The sequence below is a fragment of the Mastigoproctus giganteus genome, chromosome 12, assembly GCF_048544385.1.
Source record: "Mastigoproctus giganteus isolate SK-2022 chromosome 12, ASM4854438v1, whole genome shotgun sequence".
Taxonomy (NCBI): Eukaryota; Metazoa; Arthropoda; class Arachnida; order Uropygi; family Thelyphonidae; genus Mastigoproctus; species Mastigoproctus giganteus.
The window spans coordinates 79,588,206-79,600,973 of record NC_143586.1 but is presented as its reverse complement, the minus strand read 5'-3'; the positions used below and the strand labels follow the sequence as shown (position 1 = coordinate 79,600,973).

The following is a 12,768-nucleotide window of genomic DNA, read 5'->3' as shown; positions in this document are numbered from 1 at the left end:
TGCCACAAACAACACTGTTAACCCCAGGGGCTCACATCTGGTGAGTATGGGCTTGGCACACCCAGGGTCCTGAGCTGGATATCATCATTCTTCTCTTTCTTGGTGATTTCCTTCTACTTATGACTCTCTCTCTCTCTCTCTCTCTCTCTCTCTCTCTCTCTCTCTCTCTCTCTCTTAGGGTAACTCAGGAATTTTTTTTTGGCTAGCTTCCTTGCACCATATAGCTAATAATAATAAATAATAAAATAATAATAAAATGTAAAGAAATTAAGAGGACAGGCTTAATGTGATTGTTACACAGAAATGACCTTAGAAGAAAAACGAAAATTGAACCCCATAGTGTTATATTCTCTAAAAAAGTAAGAATTAGTCAAAACCAAAGATGAGGAGACCAGGACATGCTAGAGTTGCAAAAAACAAGTAAAAAATACGTTATTCAATATAAAATACAAAATGCGATATTGTCTCAAATGTGCTACAATGTCACTTAAAATATTTAAGAAAATGAAGCAAGATAAAGATAATGGATTTGCACTAAATGTACCATAACAGATATAAACCAAACTGATAAAAAATCAGAAAAAAAATGAAAAGAGGCACTTTCAAAGATTACTGATGATTTCTCAGATAACAAAGTTTCTTTTGAGGAATCAGAGATAGAAATTCTTGCACCTGAAATCAACATACAAGATGTCAGTTACCCAGAACACTGCAGTTAGTTAATAAGGTATTTTTAGGGTTGAAATCTTCAATAAATCGAAGCAACCCAAATCATCAAGACTCAAAATCCTATATAAATCAGTTACAAAATAAACTAGATACAGTCATTACCAACCAGGACCTTTTAAAACAGCAAGTTCAGAAGATATTCATAACTCAGCATGAACTCATAATCATCACTGAAAAGGGAAAACAATGGAATGAAAAATTCAGCAAAAAAGTTACCACAATGTATAATGTGATTAATAATTCTACATGCTTTAAATTGCAATATGTATGGAATGGAAGTTAAACTGCAAGAGGTGGACAGATTTAACAGTGGTCTATCTGAACATAGCACGATGAATGAAAATAGTGATGGGAATAATATGGTCAATAATCAACTTCTGTTGCTAGATAATTTTCTTTCATATGCAATTTCAAATAATAATAATAATTATTATTATTATTATTATTATTAATAGCTATATGGTGCAAGGAAGCCTGAAACTTATGCTGCACCAGCCAAAAAAAAAAAAATTCCCGAGTTACCCTGTGAGTGAGAGTGAGAGAGACAGAGAGAGAGAGAGAGTCAGAAATAGAAGGGAATCACCAAGAAAGAGAAGAATGATGATATCCAGCTCAGGACCCTGGGTGTGCCAAGCCCATACTCACCAGATGTGAGCCCCTGGGGTGATGCTAGATCAAACCTCCCTGCAGATACTCTCAGCAACTGTCGTGATGAAGCACCCATGGTAATCAGTACTAAAACACCAGTGCTTTCCGAAGATGAGATAATTTTTTTTCTTCTCAATGCTTGTTAGAAACATCATGCACCAATGACAAATTGTCAGGGGCAAATCACTAACAATGCTGCAATCCTTGTTGCCAGATATATTGTCACTGGCTGCACTGTCCGTGGAGGACAATGCAAAGCCAGAAATCATAATGAGTCAATAATTAAGTCTGTTGCAGGGTTGCAACAGACTTAATTATTGACCATGAGTTGCAAAGCAAATTCTTATCTATGTTAATTGATAAACCGATGTCTATTCTTAATGATCTGTATGCTAATATGCAAATCAAAGTTGGATGTTTCAAGACTCATAAGTCTCCCAAACTAAATGAACCAGTTAACAGAACCAACATTCAATTCACCACCCAATCAGCAGAGCTGGATATTTTGATCTGTCACAATCCCGTTGAATTTGAATGTCATCCACATACTTCAAATACTCAAGGAGTCAATAACCTTACAGTTCATGATGTCCCAGTCATGAATCCATGTCATGCCCATGAACAGATGTGCAATCCTCATGTGGCAGCCTACCATATTAGCACCCAACCTTCAAAATTGATCTCAGTTTTACCATCTATGCTGATGGTAATGTTTTACCAGTTTTATGCTCTCAGTTTTACCATCTATGCTCTCTCTCTCTCTCTCTCTCTCTCTCTCTCTCTCTCTCTCTCTCTCTCTCTCTCTCAGGGTAACTCGGGAATTTTTTTTTTGGCTGGTGCAGCACAAGCCTGAGGCTTCCTTGCACCATATGGCCAATAATAATAATAATGATAATGATAATGATGTGTGAAAGAACTTTGTCAAGCAACACATTTATCTTCATGGACAAAAATCCACACAACGTGATTCTGAAAAATTCAGACAATCATTGTTCACCAGTAATGAACAAATCCACCTTGGGTTGAAACCGTCACCTGCCCCACTCATCTCCTTAATAGACAGCTAATCAGAATCCTCATTCCTGCATGTCTACTTATCAAATTAAGAAATCACCCTGCCAATATCAAGAAAAAATTCCAGAGTAGGATAGGCACCTCCATGTCCTCTGTTCTGAGACCAATGAATAAGCCCCCCACCTCCCATCACAGAAGCCTTTTTATTTCCTGACTGGGGCCACTGACAACAGCTGAGGATACTGACTGAGATGGCAATGAGTCAAGAACCGCATACTAAAGTACTGTCAAATTTACTCAAGAAAATGCCAAATTACTCCTCCTTTAAAGTGAACTGTGATAGCTAGACTTTCAGATCTGTTGCATCCATATTAGTATGGCCAGTTGGCACACTAATCAGGCCATTTTATGAACTGAAAAGCTCAAACCATCCACTTCAACTTCACCTTGTGAACAAAACCAATGGATGATACCCCCCCCACCACACTGCATGACTAACTAACTGTGAAACTGCATGTGTCTGTTGAGTGTCAAAAACCACTGTATCACACATGTATCATCCAGCTCCAATCACCTTCTTGCCCCAATTACTGCTTATAAACCTGTTGATGTGACTCCCCATAACCCTGCTACCAATTCAGAGTATAATTTCCACCAGGCCTAATCTGTCAAGGTATCCAAAATCATCAACAGATAGATCAGCACTTATAAAAATTCCTTTTCAACCCACTCTCAGAGTTTTCTACCAAAATTTCCAGAGCCTCCGAAATAAGCTTGAGACCCTCGAACAACTCCTTTTGTCCAACACAGATGCAATTTGCCTATCAGATACATGTCATGAACCTGACCATAAGTCGATAGATAGCCTGTGCTTCTACTGATCAATTTTCATAATTCTTCACTTCAAAATCTCATTCCAAAGGTGGCGAGTTGCCATCTTCATCAAAGATCCCATACTGAAATTTTTCATGCTACGACTAGTAATTCATTTTATGAAGCAGTACTTCTACAGTGAAATTTAATGCCTGTTTAATTGATTTAGTGGCAATTTACATCTTCCCAGTTCCAGACGTTGCAACAATTGATGCTGCCGCCTCTGCTACTCTTCTTCTCTGTGGTGATTTTAACCTTCCACCACATCTGGGCCCTCTCATACAGCGACTAATGAACAATCTCATCCCATTAAATTTTACAATTGCTAAAGAGGAGCCAACTAGAGGCACTAATCATCTCAACCTATTTCTGTGTTCGGGTATTTGCAGAGTTGACATTCCACCAGAAACCTCCTTCACATCAGATCACAACCCAATTGCATTACTTCTTTTACTGCCCTATGCCTAGCTTCAATTGCCATAATAAGAAGAAGGTCATATTTTCTTCGACTTTCTTGATTGCAATAAGTGACTCGAGGCAGCACAGTGTATTCCATGGCATGTGCTTGAAGGATGTGACCCAATCCTCACACAAGATGTCTAATCACAAGATGGATAAATACAATCACACTGTATGGGTTGGTCAAAACCATAGACAATTCTCCTAGGAGTAGAGCTTGGTGGACCAAGGATTTAGCATGCAGTTTTGACAATAAGTAGGCCCTTCACAGGCAAGGAAAATCTCTAGCACAACCCAAGATTGGATCCTGTATTCCACAGCAAGAGCTATTTTCGACCAACTTAAGACATCAGCCATGAAGAGTTACACAGATGCTACCTTGTCTAAAGGAAAAGTGCCATACATTTTCAGACAGTGTCAATTAAAATCTTAATCCAGATAACCGGACAGGCCACATTGCCAGATTCAAAGCCAATTCTGCTCCTGCAGAACTAACTCTCCAACACTCTGAGTTTGCTCCTACTGGTAACCTCTCCATCATGTCTACCACCAGACAGAAATTTATAAATACTATAAACTCCTACATCCACTTAGTATGGCAAGCCAAGATGATACCTCATTTCTTCATTAAGTGCCCTAGCCCCTACATTCGATGCAATGCTCTCTATCTACAACTCAATCCTTTCCACACAAGTACTTCCTGCCTAATGGAATGAATACTCTGTGATCAAACTGTCTAAAATTCAAGAGCAAACAAGCCCAAAAGATTTCAGACCAATCTTAACTTCTTCCACCCCCCTCACTCCTAGAAAAGGTACTCCTTCCAGGATTAAGCAAGCAGTTTATGTCACAGAAAACTAAAAAAGTTCCACTTCATAGTCGCAAATAGATCGACCATAAAAAAACCTCATGACACCACAGACATCCATCCTTCAAGCCTTTGAAACTAAATCCAAATTAGCTATTGTGTATGCTGATATTGAAGCTGCCTTTGACAGCGTAGACATCACAGCCCTTCTCGGTCTTCTAAAACCAATGTAAAATCTAGAAGGAAAGGGGTGAATTAGATTGGTCCACTGGACATTGATGGTTCAACTATTGATGATCCTGCTCAGGTGGCTAACAAACTAAATGAGTATTTTGCATCTACATTCACCCATGAGGAGATATTCGGGAATGGGAATACCAGAGGTGAGTTAAACTCTGGCAGTGAGCTAGATGATTTTGTAATAACTGAGAGGAAAGTGGAGGAGAATTGTCGAAGATAAACATAAAAAAGGCACCTGGGGTGGATGGAATCTATTCAGTTATATTAAAGGAGGCAGCAAAGGAAGTAAGCAAACCTTTAGCCATAATTATGAGAGCTTCTTTGGACTCAGGGGAGGTACCCATGGACTGGAGATGTGCAAATGGGACCCCAATTCACAAAGGAGGATCAAAGGGCGACACAAGTAATTATAGACCTGTTAGTTTAACTTCTGTTCCAGGAAAATTAATGGAGGCACTGGTTAAAGAAGCACTGCAGGATTATCTAGACAAGACTTCAGTTATAGCTTGGACACAGCATGGTTTTGTTAAGGGAAAGTCTTGCCTGACCAATTTGATTGGATACTATGATGTGGTCACAAAGGAACTGGATGCAGGGAATAACTTTGATATCATATATTTGGATCTTAGAAAGGCTTTTGATACTGTTGCACATGGAAAACTGCTGCACAAGTTGGAGCAGTGTGGCATTGGAGGCAAAATGCTGCTATGGATAAAGGGATGGTTGAGTGGGAGAAGACAGAGAGTGGTAATCAATGGACAATGCTCATCGGGGACTAATGTTGTTAATGGAGTCCCTCAGGGTTCAGTGTTGGGTCCATTGTTTTTTCTGTATTTATAAATGATATTGATGATGGTATATCAAGCTTAATGTCCAAGTTTGCAGACGATACGAAGGTTGGCAGGGTTGATAAGGACACTAATGACAGTACGCTGCTGCAACAGGATCTAGAAAAGTTGGGCAGATGGGCTGAGAGGTGGCAAATGAAGTTTAACATTGACAAATGTAAAGTACTACATATGGGAAGCAGTAACCCCAGAGCAACATATCAACTCTGTGGTACTACACTGACGAAAAGAACGAAAAGGACCTGGGGGTAATTGTGCAGGCAGATATGAAGTTTTCTGAGCAGCGCAGATGGTCTGCAAGAGTAGCTCAAGGTGTTTTGTCAATGATATACAGTAATTTTTCTAGCATGGATAAGGAGGTGATTATCCCCTTGTATAAGGCAATGGCCAGGCCACATCTTGAGTACTGTATACAAGTCTGGAGGCCTCATTTTAAGAAGGATGTAGAGCTGTTGGAACGAGTACAGAGAAGGGCAACAAGATTAGTGAATGGAACGAAGGGTTGCTCTTACAAAGAAAGGCTTAAATTTTGCAAATATCTGGAGACAAGGCACCAGCGAGGTGATCTGATTGAGTTGTATAAAGTCTTGAATGGTTTGAGCACGCTCAATGCTGATGGGATTCTTCCAGGATAGATGTGTGGAAGTTTGCCTTTAGCCAGCGGGTAGTTGGTTGGTGGAACAGACTTCCATCCTTTGTTGTGAAGTTGATAGCCTAAATAAATTTAAGGCTGAGCTGGACAGGTATTTGGAACAAATGGAGGGGTAAAATAGTAGCGTTTTTTTTTTTTTTTTTTGGCTGATGCTACATAAGCTTTCTTTCTTGCATCATATGCCTCTACTAATGCTAATGCTAATGCTAAAATCCTTCTTCAGGATTAATGGCAATCTACTAGCTTTTTTCACTGCTTTATTGAGGAATAGAAGCATCTATCTCACAATGAACAAGTCTCACTTTACCTGGAAGATCACTGCAGGAGTTCAACAAGATGAGTCCTTCCTGGACTCCTATTCTCAGCCATTCTTATTCCTTTTATGTGCCCTGTCACAATTCTTTAATATATGCAGATGATATGAAGTTGCTTACCTTAATTCCACCATCAGCAAACCAAACTTCTTCAATCACAGAGAGCTTGACTGCTCTTTCAACTGACTTGCAAATTTTTGACCTTCAAAATCTGTAATAATGATTTATCCACTGAAACAGTGACTAACAGTAATTCAACCATCAGTTTGTGGCACTCTCATCCTAGTCGATACCAACCATAAGGATCTCAGTATCTATTTTGATCAGAAGCTGGGATTTGATGCACACACAGAATACCTCCAGAAGTAATTTATCACCTTACGCTGGAGAGCAAAACAACACTTACTCCATGCCAATGATACTGCAACCACTACCAGATATCTAAAAACCACTGATTATTGGTTATTTTATATGCTACTGAAATTTGGGTATCTGCCACACTTCTCATTTCAAAAACTGGTGTTTGCATGCAAATACAATACCGGACCCTGAAATGAGCCAAAAAGAAGCATCGGCGGGAATGTATGATGCAAGAAAGCAAGCTTATACAGCATAAGCAAAAAAAAAAAAAAAAAATCCCATTTCGCACATCCATTTGCTCTAAACGTTTGTCCAGTTCTTCTTTGAATTTATTTAAGCTATCAACTTTAACAACAACAGATGGTTCAAACAATCAACCACCCACTGGCTAAAGGCAAATTTCAACTCATCTATTCTACAACTGCCTTTCCTCAATTTCAATTTATGCCCTCTCAGGTTTGTAATCTGAGCAAGAGGAAGCATCCCATCATCATTGAGCCTGCTCAATCCATTCAAGGCCTTGTACACCTCAATCAGATCACCTCGCAGGTGCCTAGTCTCCAGATGCTACAATTTTGCGAATTTGAGCTTTTCTTGGTAACAGGACTCCTTCATTCCTCTCAACAATCTTGTTGCCCTTCTCTGTACTCATTCTAGCAACTCTACATCCTTCCTAAAATGAGGCCTCTAGACCTGTACTCAAGGCTTGGCCTGACCATTGCCTTATACAAAGGGATAATCACCTCCTTATCCCTACAAGCAAAATTCCTGTATATCATTGACGAGACTGCATGACCTGCTCTGGCAGCCTGTCTGCACTGCCAGAAAACTTCATATCTGACTGCACAATTACCCCGAAATCTTTTTCAGTCTCTACCACCTGGGTGTTGAACTGCACAGTTGGTATGTTTCTCTGGGGCTACATCTACCCATATGCAGTACTTTGCATGTTTAATGACTATGGTAAAAATCTTCACAGGACTGATAAATGCCCTGAACATCTGAGATTTCTCTCCGTGACACAAACTTCTGCCATTCTTGAGGTCTAACTACACACCAATTCTGAAATTTTGTAATCATTTCCTACTTGCCAAGGCACTTCATAAAATATGGGCACTCCTGCATCTTGCAATTAATCTACAGAAAATGGCTACCAATTACAAATACCACTGCATTCTCCTACAGTGGATTGAAGCTGTTCAACTGGAATAACTGTATTTATTTTCTGTATTTATCAATAATACTGATGAAGGTATATCAGGCTTAATGTCCAAGTTTGCAGATGATATGAAGGTTGGCAGGGTTGTTAATGACAGTAAGGATGGTTTTTTTTTTTTTTCCTTTTGTTAGTTGTTGGCGCATCAGCTTCTGTGGCCATAATGCACCTACAAAGGTTTTTGCATTTTACCGTGATCCAAGCCCAAGACAGGATTCAAACCCACGACCTTTGGGTTGCCAGGCAGGCACTTTGCCCACCTGGCTAGCCCGGTCGGCTATGAATGGTACACTACTGCAACAGGATCTTGAAAAGTTGAGCAGATGGGCTGAGAGGTGGCAACTGAAGTTTAACATTGACAAATGCAAAGTGCTGCATATGGGTAGCAGTAACCCCAGAGTAACATACCAACTGTGCAGTACTACACTCAGGGTGGTGAAGAATGAAAAAGAAAAGGGGATAATCGTGCAGTTAGATATGAAGTTTTCTGAGCATTGCAGACAGGCTGCAAGAGTTTCATTCCTATTTCATTCTGCTAGCAGGAATAAGGAAGTGATTGTCCTCTTGTATAAGGCAATGGTCAGGCGACACCTTGAGTACTGCATACAGGTCTGGATGCCTCATTTTAAGAAAGATGTAGAGCTGCTGGAACGAGTACAGAGAAGGGCAATGAGATTAGTGAGTGGAACAGAGAGTTGCTGTTACCAAGGTAGGCTTAAGTTCTGTAAACTGCAGTGTCTGGAGACTAGGTACCTGCGAAGTGATCCGAACGTGATGTATAAGGTCTTGAATGGTGGAAATTTGCCTTTAACCAGCGGGTGGTTGATTGCTGAAACAAACTTCCATCTATCATCATGGAAGTTGGCAACTTAAATAAATTCAAGGCTGAATTATACAAACTTTTGGAGTGAATGGATGGATGAAACGGGAAGGTTTTTTTTTTTTTTTTTTTGGCTGATGCTATATAAGCTTGCCTCTTGCATCATATGCCTCTACTAATGCTAATGCTAACTCCTTCTGAATCTTGTGGCTTAAACTGTGCCAGATTACTAAACGATGACATCAGCCATCCACATCACCAATTTGTGCCGTGCTGTGTTTTTGAGTCTACAACAACAATTGTTTCTCATCTGCTGTTTGTTTGATCAAAATCGATGGTTTGATTTTGATTCACCTTGCCTACCATTGTTTTTCACAGTTCTTGTTTTGGGCTATGATGTTCATGTTTCTTTTTATATTTTCCTATTGTTTATATGCTTTTTAATTTTTGTGTAACTTATAATTTTTTATGTAACTTTTCCTTTTATCAATTTCTACCTTAATTGAAAACTCCTGGCCATGTTGCCATGATGAGTATTATTAGTCCTAGTACTTTAAAAATCTTAGCAGCAATAAATTAACTTAATTTGTTCATTTATTTATTTTAACCGACTGTATGTTCTATCAGTTTCATATTGTGTTGTTCACCTTAGGAGATGGCTGCTTAAGCATCTTCCTATGAATAGCCTAGTTACATAACCCACGACCTTTTTGCGCATTAATTGCACAGTGCTTACATTTTTTCAGTACCCTTAGCATTAGCATTAGGAAAGGCACATAAGGCAAGAAAGCAAGCTTATATAGCATCAGCAAAAAAAAAAAAAAACCCTTTATTTCACCCATCCGCTAGCTCAAAATGTTTGTCAAGTTCTGCCTTGAATCTATTTAAGCTATCAACTTCTACAACAACAGATGGAAGTTTGTTCCACCAATCAACCACCCACTGGCTAAAGGCAAACTTCTGCACATCTATCCTACAACCGTCTTTCCTCAATATGAATTTATACCCTCTCAGGCGATTATTCTGAGCAAGAGGAAGAATCCCGTCCGCGTTGAGCATAATCAAACCATTCAAAGCTTTATATACCTCAATCAGATCACCTCGCGGGTGCCTAGTCTCCAGATACTGTAATTTGCAAAACTTTAGCCTTTCTTCGTAAGAGCAACCCTTTGTTCCATTCACTAATCTTGTTGCCCTTCTCTGTACTCGTACCAACAGTTCTACATCCTTCTTAAAATGAGGCCTCCAGACCTGTATACATTACTCAAGGTGTGGCCTGATCATTGCCTTATACAAGGGGATAATCACCTCTTTATCCCTGCTGAAAAATTGCTGTATATCATCGCCAAGACACCATGAGCTACTCTTGCAGACTGTCTGCACTGCTCAGAAAACTTCATATCTGGCTGCACAATTACCCCCAGGTCTTTTTCATTCTCTACCACTGTCAGTGTGGTACCACAGAGTTTATACGTTACTCTGGGATTACTGCTTCCCATATGTAGTACTTTACATTTGTCAATGTTAAACTTCATTTTCCACTTCTCAGCCCATCTGCCCAACTTTTCTAGATCCTGTTGCAGCAGTGTACTGTCATTAGTGTTATTAACAACCTGCTAAGCTTCGTATCGTCTGCAAACTTGGACATTAAGCCTGATATACCATCATCAATATCATTTATAAATACAGAAAACAACAATGGACCCAACACTGAACCCTGAGGGACTCCACTAATAACATTAGTCCACGATGAGCAGTGTCCATTGATTACCACTCTCTGTCTTCTCCCACTCAACCATCCCTTTATCCATAGCAGCAATTTGCCTCCAATGCCACACTGCTCCAATTTGTGCAGCAGTCTTCCATGTGCAACAGTATCAAAAGCCTTTCTAAGATCCAAGTATATAATATCAAAGTTATTCCCTGCATCCAGTTCTTTTGTGACTGCATCATAGTATCCAATCAAATTGGTCAGGCAAGACTTTCCCTTAACAAAACCATGCTGTGTCCAAGCTATAACTGAAGTCTTGTCTAGATGATCCTGCAGTGCTTCTTTAACCAGTGCCTCCATTAATTTTCCTGGAACAGAAGTTAAACTAACAGGTCTGTAATTACCTGTGTCTCCCTTTGATCCTCCTTTGTGGATTGGTGTCACATTTGCAGTCCATGGGTACCTCCCCTGAGTCCAGGGAAACTCTCATAATTATGGCTAAAGGTTTCCTTACTTCCTTTGCCACCTCATTTAATATAACTAGGTAGATTACATCCACCTCAAGTGCCTTTCTTGTGTTTAACTTCAACAATTTCCCCTCCACTTTACTCTCAGTTATTACAAGATTATCTAGCTTACTGCCACAGTTGATTACACCTCTGGAATTCCCCTCCCTGAATAACTCCTCATGTATGAATGTTGATGCAAAATATTCATTTAGTTTGTTAGCTACCTGAGCAGGATCATCAACAGTTGAACCATCGATATCAAGTGGACCAATCTGATTCATCCCCTTCCTTCTAGAGTTTACGTAAGTAAAGAACTCTTTGCTATTTTTCTTTGCATCCTTTGCCGAAGATTTCTCGTAATCTGCCTTTGCCTGCCTAATCTCCTTTGTGGCTTGGTTACAGACCAGCTTATATCTGTAGGCTTGTGTCACATGTTAATTTATATGTATTCCATGCATTTTTCTTCTCTGTCAAATATCTAATTAGTTCATCTGACATCCATTTAGGCCTAAATCTTGAGCAATATTTCTTTGTTGTTATGAAAAGCCTAGTATCTTCCAAGATTAATTCTTTGAATGCTTCCCATTTTGAATTTGCTGTTGGTAACATCACCAGTTGGTTCCACCGTATAGAATTTAAATACTATCTCAGACTACTGTAGTCACCTTCACGAAAGCAAAACCCTTCCCTTTACCCTTGATGGTAGTTACCTCATTGAGTAAATCCCACTTCAGCAACACTGTGATCACTGCCACCTAGTGGTTCCTTTATCTGCAGATTCCTGATGCATGAAGAATCACTACTGATAATCAGATCAAGAGTATTACTCCCTCTAGTTGCCTCCCAAACATGCTGCTTTAGAAAACAATCATCCAATAAATCCACAAAAGCCTTGCTAGTGTGTGAGTGACCAAACCACAAATTCCAGTCAATATCTGGGAAATTAAAATCCCCCATTATAAGACTCTCTGATTTACTGGCCCACTCTATATCTCTGCACAATTGCTCATTATACTCATCAGATTCAATAAGCCTATAACACACACCTACTCTCATTTTTCCTTTCCCAGTGCTTACGTCACACCAAACAGACTCAACATTGCATTGTCAACCCACATCAATTGGATGCACTTACTTAAATTTTATGTGTTTCTTAACTAACAGCATAACCCCTCCTCCCTTTCTGTCCTGTCTATTCTTTCTGTACACCTTGAACTCCCCAAATTCCAGTTCTGCACTGCTTATGTCTGTGTGATACCATGTCTCTGATATTCCAACAATATCTGCCTTTGATGTCTTGACTAGCACTTCAAGCTCATTGAATTTATTAACTATACTCCTAGCATTGGTGTACATGCAAGTATACATGCACCTGTTTCTACTCTTAGTTACCGTAACACAGCCCATGTATTTACTTGTTGCACTATGACTCCCAGCAGTCCTGGAAATTCCCATTGCCTTGCTTTCCAGGCTGATGCTCAATTGCGTTTCAATAGAAGTAGTGGACGAATCACTTTTACCTCTGCCAGCGGCTACTGTTAATCTATTAGTCCGTGTATCCCCCCCA

General features: G+C 39.6%; 1 protein-coding gene across 1 annotated transcript in view; it reads right to left on the bottom strand.

The window, feature by feature from the left end:
* The window catches only part of LOC150077218 (sodium-dependent phosphate transporter 1-B-like), a 137,632-nt gene that overhangs the window by 55,816 nt on the left and 69,048 nt on the right, over nt 1–12,768 (bottom strand). The window lies entirely within an intron of this gene.